Raw genomic sequence first — 11,705 nt, forward strand, 5'->3', positions numbered from 1 at the left:
TGTTTTATACAGGCAGACTTCCCAGTAATAAAATGTAGGTAAATAAATATACAAATACTTATACAAGCATGCATAAATACACACATTGAACATGGTGAACGTTCCCACATTGCTGAAACTCCTCATGGTGAAAACTTAATAGACATTTTCTTATAGCGGGATGGGAGGTAGGTGGTTATACAGTGAAAGTAAATAAAACTTGATATGATAGTTTTGAGAAACAGATATGGGTGTTCAATGAAAACAAATATTATGGTATCACAATTAATGATGCCCCTCTCCAAATGGGGAAAATTAATTTGTGAGTTTAATGACTAGATCAACATCTCAGGAACTTATTAAATAAACTTAAATGCCAAAACCTTAAAATGAAAGAGGCTATGGAAAAAGTCACTGAAAATGGCAGTGATGATACGGAGGAGCGTGAATCCACAGGCATTTCAAAATCATCCTGAGAAAGAGGGACTGGAACTTCATGATGTGATTCACTTCAGCTATTAAAAAACAAATTTTGTCCTCCTTTGTAAATAAACTTTCTATAGGTCATGGGATGGGTAAGGCCAATCTTTAATGAAATGAGATAGGTTAATTCAAGCACAAGAAGGAAATCTGGCTAGACTTACATGGCCCATAAGGGCAGTCAGCCTAGTGCGTGCCGAAAGCAAATCATTTCTCGTACTCCCTTAGAAGCAATGGAGCCACCAAACTGATTAGACCTCATTTCTCTTCGACTGATTTTAAAAAAGCCTACTATAAACTAGCCATAGCTGCTTGGAATAAACTGACTTATGAATTAACTTTGTTAGAAAATATTTTAAAACTCAGAAAGAAACTGAAGGAATACCTTACACAGGAAAATACATGTGCCACTTTCAGAGATACTTTTTAGGATCACTTATGATGCAGTACTGCATTTAGTTTGAAGTTTTTGTCAATAAGATTCTTCTTTCTACTCTACATTTTAGAATTTATATTCTGTTAGTCTTTTTGTTTTTTGTTCCCTGTCCCTCCAGCTGACCATTAGCTTCAACCAATTCCCCTTTCTTCACTGAGTTTACAGGACCTGTTGTTGACTCACCCAGGCTCAACCTGACCTTCATCTGGGGCCTGTGAGGAGATTAAGGATACTGCAATGTCCTCACACTGATGACATGGAGTGTGACTAATCCCTTCACCAACTGCAACGGCCTTGAGAATTCTGCATTTGCTGCCTACAGGAGGCACATGCGATCTGTCGTGCATGGTAACCTCCTGACCAAGTGGTATATCACTTGTAGTGAAGGGTTCACTTGGCTCTTAACGCTGCTTTTGCAGCAAGCACAGATAGCCTCAGTCCCACCAGGGATGAGTGAGCCAGCATCAGTCACTCTCTGCCATCCCACCCATTTAGCACCTCCATGACCCATGCCACTAGTCAAACTCAGGTCATCTAGGGGACAGTAAGGTTCTTCTCCCTCTCTGAGGCTGGATATCTTTCTTTTTCTAGTTTTCAGCTAAGCTTTGCTTTAGATTAAGCAATTTGTATATTTAGTATGTTTAATTAAATATTATATTCAGTGAATGTACTGTATTTCAGTTCACTGACTCTATGCTTAGTAAGGTTTATTCAGTTTATCCCAATTTGATTTGTGTTTGTAATTTTGAAATGCTGTGCTTCTAATATCATGGTCTCATAATATAATTGATGTATTTGCCAAATGAAGTTTAGCAACAAACTAAGTTGTCCCGGGACATCTTCATGGGGGGGGGGGGGTTAAGTAATATTAAGGGGATTTAAGTAGGTTGGGGAGGTGAAAGGGTTAAGTGGAGACAGGGATGGTTGGGAGGAAATGAAATAATGATGGGGAGGGGCTTAATAGGTTTAGTCTAGTGTAGTTGGGTTAAGCAATCACATTTTGGCGTGAACTTGCTAATTGCAGGTTTATGTCCATGACGACCAGTGGGTACTTGCTATTGAGGTAGGTCTTGGGTTGAAAATGGTGTGACTATCGCGGTGAGTAAAAAAAAAAAAAAATGTAATTCACTGTTGTGGGTCTGGATGAAGGGCCAGGCTTTGGGATGTAGTCCCATGCTGTTGGTTTTCCTGGTTGGTTACATTGAGTTTGGTTCAGCCATGCTGGTTAATGATACTTATATATATTTTTTTTGGGGGGGGTCATCTGTGTAGCTTCAATGGAACCCGTTTGCAGGATTTTGAGGCCCATGAGGGGTAGCTGTTACAACTTGATCGATGCTTGGGTGCAGGCTTTTAAGGCCAGCTAGTGATGGCGGTTAAAGTGTTATTGATGCTTGTTCGCGGGCTTTCTGTGGCAATGAATGATGGCCATTATGGCCGTTTGACTACACTACTGGTGGAGGAGGTATGAGTGGTGCAATGCTTAAGGTAACTACAAGTTTCAGTCAGGTCGTGGTGGTGCTGCAGGCTGGTCTGGTGGATTTGGCATGTAAAAAATTTGGCATGTAAAAAAAAAAAAAAAAGTCATACATTTCCATTTCCCAGCTGAGGGGCTATTTCCATGCGTTGCCTTTTTCATCTGAGTAGCTGTCTCCACGAATCATATTTGAGACTCGTAAGTTTAGTTGAGTTAACATGCAGGCATTTACTGTGCCATCCTCAGTTGCTCGAGGGTAAGTCAGTGTTTAATGTGATCAGGGCAATCTTTAATCTGGTACAACTGCATGGCTTTCTAATAAATGGAAGCTGCTTGTCTTGCTGAATTGGTTTACAGGCTGTCCAGATTTTGCTCGTATCTTAGGCCAACATGCTCTTTGCCAGGGTTGGGATTCATTGGAGGCGGGGTAGTCTACCATAGCTGTTTTTTGAGGTATCTACTATGCTGCAGCAGTGGATGGCTTTTCGTTGGCTGGGTGAAGCAGTAAGGACTGCCTCAGCATATGCGCCATACGAACATGTGCTGTGTAGCACACATGAGATTAGTTTAATTAGAATAATTTAGTTTACTATAATTTTATAGGGTGGTAAAGGTAAGTATTTTTATTTCATGGTGTCCTCCTTTGCAGTGGAAGATCAGGTAATGGAATAATTGTAGCTCTAGTCACTTGCTAGAGACCACATGTTCTTCTTTCCCGAGAGCAAGCAGTTGTAAGGTGGCTTAATGTTAAGTATAAAAAAAAAAAAAATGCATGGACATGCATTTTCTGAGCAAAGAAAATACAAATGTCTAATGTCAGGCATAAGTAGCTGATTGCATTTCATTGGGATTCAGAAGATCAGCGTTTACAAGCTTGGCAAAATATGTGGCAAATGAGAGGCCTGGATATTATGTCATGGGTGATGGATATTTCTGGTGGGGTTATGGGTTGGGGACATTGTCAGATCATTTTCATGGCCCTGGTTTTCAGTGATTTATTATTGTTTAGTGTACAACTGTGGAATGTTTTGCTTGTGATTCTGGTGGGTGTATCTATTGAAGCATGTGTCTTTGGACTCTGTCACTGTCGGTGTGCTCACAGGATGGGCTACCAGTGCTGTTTTGAAGTTTGTGGTCTTTAAAGGGTGTTTTCTCTGTGCTGGAGCCATCTTCCACAGCCTCTGCTGGGGATGGGTGTGTTGTCCCAGTTAGACATTCCCAGTGAGCAAAACCAAGTGGATAGTAATGAATAAGCGGTGTTGCAATGATGTGACTGAGAATTTAATTTGTTGGTCTCTTGAAGTGTTCTTTGACTGAGGCTTGGTCAAAGTTAATTGCCAGGTGACTAGGGTTTTGTGCTTTCATGAGTGTTGCCGAGTTTGTCGAAAAGAATTTGTCTTGTTGTCTTGGTCAAGTCCTCATGAATTTTGTGGTTTTCTGGCGAATTCTCAAGGAATTAGGGCACAAAGTGAGGTTGTGGGTTTCAGCTTTGTTGTCTGATTGGTTCGCGGCCAAGAGAGTAACAGGCACTGGCTGCACAAGTAGGTAGCTTGGTCAGCAGTTGGGGGGGTAGTATGTTGCACTGTGTTCTTCTGTAGCAGCAGTTCAAAAAAAAAAAAAGGTTTGGTTCATTTCGTTTGGCTGGTTTATTTATTATGGCGACAATTTAACACTTCGTAAATGGTCTTGGCAAACGTGATGGTACATGTCACCCCATGCTAGCCATAAAGTAAAGTGTATCAGGGTTGGGAAAGTAGCCACATGACGGAATTAGCGTTTGACTAAATATTTTCTCCTTACGATGCTTTATAACCTGTTCTTTGTCGAGATTTACATCACATCGCATTTATACAGTATTTTAGGAGATCACCATAGTTTTTTTACTATATGCTGAGGCTTTATTGCTGTTTGAGATGTTTATGGGCAGAGTTTGCATTTTAGCTAGATCAGGATGGGTGTTGCACCTTTGTCCGCCAATTTTGGCAGGCATAGTGTTGACTAGTTTCTACTGTCAGAGGGGAGAATCACCATAGTGAGGGAGGGTCTAATGGCTCCCAGTCTGCATGACTAGTACCTGTCTTGATTGGTGGTTGTGTTCCCGGGATAAGAAGAGTGGTGTGGGTGTCTGAGGCATAGCTCTACGCTATATGGAATGTCTGACGCTGCCATATCATACTCCCTCTCTGTTCCCGCACATCTACAATCATGACTGGAGCAATAGACAGGGGAAAACAAAGAGATTCACTGACAGGAATTAACACAGTTGTTTTGCGACTGGTTCTGGCTTGCCTCTGAATGGAAACAAAGGAATGCTTGCTAGTTTTGGAAGGTTGAGGATGTGCATAGGGGTTAAGTAGTGTTTATTCTGTTAACCTTATGTTGCTTTAGCCATGTACTTTGGTTTCATGAATTTAGGGTTTGAGGCAGTTTAATTGCTTCAATTTAGCAGGCACACTACTTAGGTGGGTATAGAACATTGGCTTTTAGGAAATGTTTCATCACTTTCACTCCCTCACTATTTAACATATAGCTTTACTGCAGGTTTGTTGGCAAGATGATCAGCTCCCCCTTTTGATGCTCAAGTGTAATGATAATTAAACTAGACTTATTTTAGAATCTGTATAAGCATAATTTACATATGTTGTTGGTTGCAGATGGTACTTCAATGGGGGTTTTGGCTGGTGGATTGTGATGCGAAGAGGTCACGGATGGTGTCAATGCAGACTTTACCTCAGTCGGTGGTTGGAAGGAGGTGGTTTCATCAGGTGATGGTCATTGCTGCAAAAGGGTTGTGACTGGTGTAATGGACATGCTGCCTATGTATGGTGTAACACCAGCAGTCAGTGGAGCGGGGCGGTACCTTGTATTTGTACAGCTTTTGCAGAATGGGAGGAAAGTTACAAAGGATTGCTGGTTATGGAGCAAACTGGTTGGGATTTTTGAACATTGGGGATAGGGTGAGGGATTACTGTCACAGATGGTCGGTTCTTATATCATCTTGGCTTCTGGTAAATCCTTGCAGAATAAAGTCACTGACAATGATGGAACTTCATTTCAGGAAGTACATAACACAGGATCATAGGAAGTTACTAGGCTATTGGCCCTGAGACCCTTATAAGCCTAGCCAAGAGTTTAGCCGATGTTTAGACTTGTGAAGTTTGTTTTGTTGCGGGGGGGGGGGTGAAGATTTGTGTCCTAGGAAGACTGCCCATCAAGAGTGCATGTGTGGTCCAGTGGCAGCAGTCATTGGGAGAGGTTTATGGTGTTTTTTCATTGCTCATACAAACACTAGCTTAGGTACATTGTAGAGTCACCTCGTTCTTGCTAGGGGAAGAATTCCTATGAAATTACAAGTTAAAGGTGAACAGAGGCAGAATGGGGTAGACATTCTAAATGAATACCATTACATATTAACAGCTTTAATTGGGAAATTTCAGCAGGTTAATTAAAAAGAAAAAAAAAATTGGGGGGGGGGTAGAAGGGGTGGCCTAAGTCATAATTACATTGAAGAATGTTGGTTTAAGGGGTATGGGGGTGGGTCCCCTTGATAGCATGCAAATTAAGACGTTGTTGTTTGTTGCAGTGAATTTACAGTTTCTTTTCTTTTGCAGATCCATGCCGAAGGTGTTCACAGGGGACATTGTGCCAGTGGCTGGAGTGATGGGCAGTGAGGTCATAAAGGATGTGCGTAGAGTCACAGTTGAATATCTGAAGATGTTGGAGGCACAGAATTTGAGTCTGGGACGATAATGAGTCTGCATTCCCTAGTGGCTGAAGGAGGTGAGTTGCACAGGTGATGCATGCTGCAGGAGGTGTTTGTGAAATTGAAAGGTGAAAGCAGTCTGGGTCTGAATGAGAGAGTTTGGAGAGTGATGGATTTGACAGGGTGGATATTACTGTTCTGACTGTATAGGTTGCAGAAGGTGTGCTAGTCATTAGAAAGGTATAATGGGGCCACAGAGCATGGTTAGAAGTGAACCATGGTTAGTGGTTTCTTGGAGTGGATGTTTTGGTGGTACAGTAGGGTAAAGGGTAATCCTATTAATTTTAGTTGCATTAAGGTGCACTTTCTTTCTATTAAGGTACGTTTCAGTGCTGGTAGGTTAAGGTATGGGGTTGATGACAGTAATCTATTGTAATTTACAGGTAATGGGTACACCGAATGATGTTTGGCTTAATCCTTCCCTTTATGGGAGGTAGGTGGTGAATTAGTTTAGGTAGTTGGGAGGGGGAACAGCCTGGTCAGGCTGGTTGGCGGAGAAGAGGGATAAACTTGCCCTCTTCTGTTCCCCCTCTGATGTCTGAGGTAAGGGTGGTGCTTATTTGGTGGAAGGTAACTCAATGGATGGTGTATGAAATGAGTTGGGATGCTGCTTCATAAGTAAAATAAGTGAGTAGAGGTATGGACGCTGCTTACTGGTGCAGGGTGAGTAGGTACGCTGCCCTGATTAACATTACAAGGATGTTATGCTGTATTTAGAATCAATTACGAATAATTGTAATTAATAAAGTTGTTGGTCAAAGCTATGTCATGGAAATGTAATAAAGGTCATCAAATGTCATTTGGTATGATGTGTGTTATTGAAGGGGACCGGGACAAATGAAGTTTGGCAACAAACTAAGTTGTCCCGGGACATCTTCATGGGGGGGGGTTAAGTAATATTAAGGGGATTTAAGTAGGTTGGGGAGGTGAAAGGGTTAAGTGGAGGCAGGGATAGTTGGGAGGAAATGAGATAATGATGGGAGGGGCTTAAGAGGTTTAGTCTAGTGTAGTTGGGTTAAGCAATCACATTTTGGAGTGAACTTGCTACCCACCCACCCAACCTCTTTTCAATGGCGGGGAGTAGGGTTATCAGTAGGGGTAGGCAGAGAAGAGGGATAGGCTTGCCCTCTTCTGTTCCCGCTCTGATGTCTGAGGTAAGAATGGTGCTTATTTGGTGGAAGGTAACTCAATGGATGGTGTATGAAGTGAGTTGGGACTCTGCTTCATAAGTAAAGTAAGCAAGCAGAGGTATGGACCCTGCTTGTTGGGCAGAGTGAATAGGCACGCTGCCCTGATTAACAGGACAATGAATGGTGTATGAAGTGAGATGGAACACTGCTTCATAAGTAAAGTAAGTGAGTAGAGGTATGGACGCTGCTTACTGGAGCAGGGTGAGTAAGTACGCTGCCCTGATTAACATTACAAGGATGTTATGCTGTATTTAGAATCAATTATGAATAGCTGTAATTAATAAGGTTGTCGGTCAAAGCTATGTCATGGAAATTTAATAAAGGTCGTCAAATGTCATTTGGTGTGACGTGTGTTATTAAAGGGGACTGGGACAAATGACCTCAAGTTGAGGTTAACAGGGTCATTCACAAGACCTCATACACAGTTAACAAACTAACTAAATAAACAAATAAACAAACAAAACACTTTGTCATAAGGAAAGAAAGGTATTCATTCCTCAATCCTTTAGAAGAATGCTTAGTGAGAGAGCATACTTTTTGGAGAATGTGAACAATTGCAAAATTCCATAATAAGATAAAGGTATTTCTATTGCTATTTGGAAATGATTTTTGTAGTTCTGTGTATTCTACGTAGCTTTAGGTCATCAAGATTCAAAATCACACTCAAACTATCATTGCAAAGCTAATGCTATCTGTGACTCCAGTCCCAACAGGTGACTCACAAAACTCATGTTTTGTGTCTGGAGCCCAGCTCCCACCATCATTTTCTTTATAAAATTCTAATATCACAAAAATGACATAATTTCCTTAATATTCAGAGATAAGAACATGCTTATCTCTGGGTACTCAAATCTTAACCTATTAGGACCTGTAACAAATTATGTCAAAATTTAAGGCAGTCTGTACCTCTTCCTACTCATTAAAGATCTGGCACATTCTAACCCTCTCTCAGATCATCTCTCCCTGCTTCACCTTCTAATAACCAGTCACCCATTGAAAATATCTGCTATTACCATTCGCCATGAACTTTCAGTGACTACTGTCCTATTTCCTTCTTCATTTAAAACCTCTCAATCAAATCCTCCAACCCTTCCCAAATGGCCTTCTTCAGATCCCAGTCACAAAGGAATACCTCCAAACTCAAATCCCACCTCTCTACTACAAATTGGCTTCCTATACTTTCTTCAAAAGACGCACACATAAATCACCGAAAAAATCTATACATTTACTCTATTAAATCTCTCTAACAAAATCACTAGACTTTTCAAAGATACACAGAATATTACACACACACACACACACACACACACACACACACACACACACACACACACACACACACACACACACACACACACACACACACACACACACACACACACACACACACACACACACACACACACGCACATGCACACACACACACACACACGCACACACACACATGCTTACCCAGGAAGTAAAACACCTAGTTAAACAATGTGACAAAATCTGGCAGAAATGGAATTAAAACCCATCAATAGCATCACTGATAAATAAGTAATCTCACTGCATAACCTTGCTAAGCAGGCCACCAGAAAACAAAAAGTCAAATCTCGCTCTTGCAAATAGCTAGCCTGGTGTAACTCACCAAATGTTTCTAAAATGAAGTTGACTTTCTGTCTAGCTGTAAAACCTTAAGCAGTAATACCCCCAGAACAATAATAATTTCTCACACAGACCATGTCTGCCACAGATACGTACATATTTTATCCAAGAATTCAGAAACCTGCCCTTTATCTCCTTTAGTTCTTCAATTCCCCCTTTAGCCTCCCTGACCCCCACATCTCTCACCCATCTACTTAAAACAAATTACTTCCAAAGAAGTTGAAAAAACTCCCCTTGATACTCTTGTTGGCACTGATAATCTGAGTCCCTGATTCCATTAGCACTGCAGAGAATTTATAGTCAGTCCTTTATTCTGCTTTGCAACTTCTGTCTAACCTCAACCTGCATAACCACCATTTGGATATGTCCTCTATTCAGTCCTCTTCTTAAGCAACCTAGTCCCATTAAGCCTCACAGTTCTGCCCAAACTCAATGTTGCCAACTTCAGGCAACATTCTATAGAAAATCATATACAATCAACTCTCATGATACATAAAACAGTGTCACATTACCTGAAAAGCAACCTGGATTTTGGATATGAATATATATCTCATACTATAATATTGAACAATAATGCTTATAATATCTTTATAAAAATAATGCCAAAAGGATGTGAAACTAAAATGGAAAATATTATGGAAGATAATACATATATAGTATTAAGGGGAAGGGTTGTCAAGAATTAGGATAGTTAGTGAAACTGTGGTTGATATTATAGATAGAAGAGAAGAAGTGAAAATCATGACAGGAGACCATAATAAGGCATTTGATAAAACTGGATATGAAATCTTATGAGGAATGATGAAGCTCCATGCAAGAATAAGACTATTTTTGCACGGAGTAGTTCATATTCGTTTAAAATAGCAGCACGCCTTGCATATGCATGAAGGCGTGCTGCTATTTAATCTAAACTGACACTAACCAGCAGCAAGTGCAGGGGGCATGTGTCAGCAGTGTCTACACATGTAACACACCCCCTTCACTCAGAAATTGCCATACGGCACTTTGTGACACACATGAGTGTCAATTTATATAATATTAGAGCCTGACTCTAATATTATATAGTAAACGAGTGTCCACAGTCACTGAAATGTAAGTAGATAACATTTCAGTGTCCATGGACACTGAAAAAAAACATAAACACCTAGAAGGCAACAGCCTTCAAGTGCACACCCCCAAATGTATACACTCTTGCCCTACATGCATGGAAGCAGTAGGGCAAGAGGAAAGCAATAAAAATTAAAAAAATGCATTTTTTTATCAAATAAATCTGAAATTTAAGTGGTGCGCAGCTTGTTTGCATAGTGCGCTGCTATGCTTAGCCTGGCTGAAATCCTGAAAATGATAGACAACTGCTACTGTGATACTAAACATTTTAAAGCTGCTGTAGCATAGTGTTACTACCATGGTATAGCATGTAAAACATGCTCAGTTCGAATTCCCCCTCTGCCAAATTATTTACTAAACTTTTAAGGAATTTGAATAATAGATGTCAATCATATGGCTCATGTATAGCACAGCAGGGGTGGGAATATGTAAAATATAAATGCAAAAAATAATTTATAAATTTAATGAAAAAAAACAGATTTAAGCAATGCTTTGTTAGTGTAAGCATTGCTTACCTGCTATCAGCTCTGCTTACTGGTGCAAGCATTGCTATGTGGATTTGTGTGGATCTATGCATAGTTCAGCATATTAAAACCAGCCAATCAAGAAAAAGTGAGTGAAAACTGCCCTATTTAAACTGCACAGGTGGGAATATAGACATAACCATTTGGGATTGCTCACAGCAGGACCAAAATGTCTGGCATTGGTGACAGTGTTCACTTTAGAGTGCAACATTGGGGCATCCAGGAGTCCAGGGTCATGGTTGGGCTCCTAGTTAAAAACCATGATGGTAGGCTGCTGCAGGGCCAGTACCAGGGCTTGCAGTACAAAGCAGAGGCCTGGGACCAGCTTGCATATGATCTCACCAGTGCCACTGGCATACCCCGGACTGGTGAGCAGCTACATCACCACCATAATGACCTGAAGCGGAGGAGGGGTGAATTCTTGGACCAGTGGATCCAAGAAGCTAGAGTGCAGGATGTCCCACCTGTCTGTAAGTATGCAGTCTCATGTATCTCTAAGTATGGAAAAAGTTCAACTTGTGACTGTGCAGGTGTGATTAATGTGTGATGTCTCCCCATACAGCTGCTGCAGAGAGGTCCCAGAATGTTGAGGCTCATGCCCAGCGACTGGTCCGGCAGCATCGGCAGTATGGTGAGTACAGAATACCCCCTACTAGTAGCAGTAAGAAATCAAAATAATAATAATGGTAGTACCATCTGTGTATATAATTGTGCTGTAAAAGTCAGGAATAAATGCCTGTGTCAGGCTCCCAGTGTTACAATGAAGTATTCCCAGCTGCTGTGTAATACAGATATCAGTAGCAAACAAGGTACAATATGCAGGAGAGGAATATTAGAATATGTATGAGTGTGTCTGAGTGAACCTGCCAAGAAAGTGCCATGTCAGGGCTACTGTAACAGTTAGAAATTAAAAGCATTCCCCTGTGCAGATCATGCAGGGATAGTAACTGTGGATTTCTGAGTTGTACACAGATATGTATATCAAAACTAATAAAGGTGATCCCAAACACTGGTGTGTGTCATCTCACATGTACCTGAAAAATAGAAATGTGTATGTCCTGCAGAATGCATTAACTGAGGTGAACTGATTTAGCACTGCTTG

This window comes from Protopterus annectens, chromosome 12.part0 (assembly GCF_019279795.1).
Source record: "Protopterus annectens isolate FY-2018-M chromosome 12.part0, PAN1.0, whole genome shotgun sequence".
Lineage (NCBI taxonomy): Eukaryota > Metazoa > Chordata > Ceratodontiformes > Protopteridae > Protopterus > Protopterus annectens.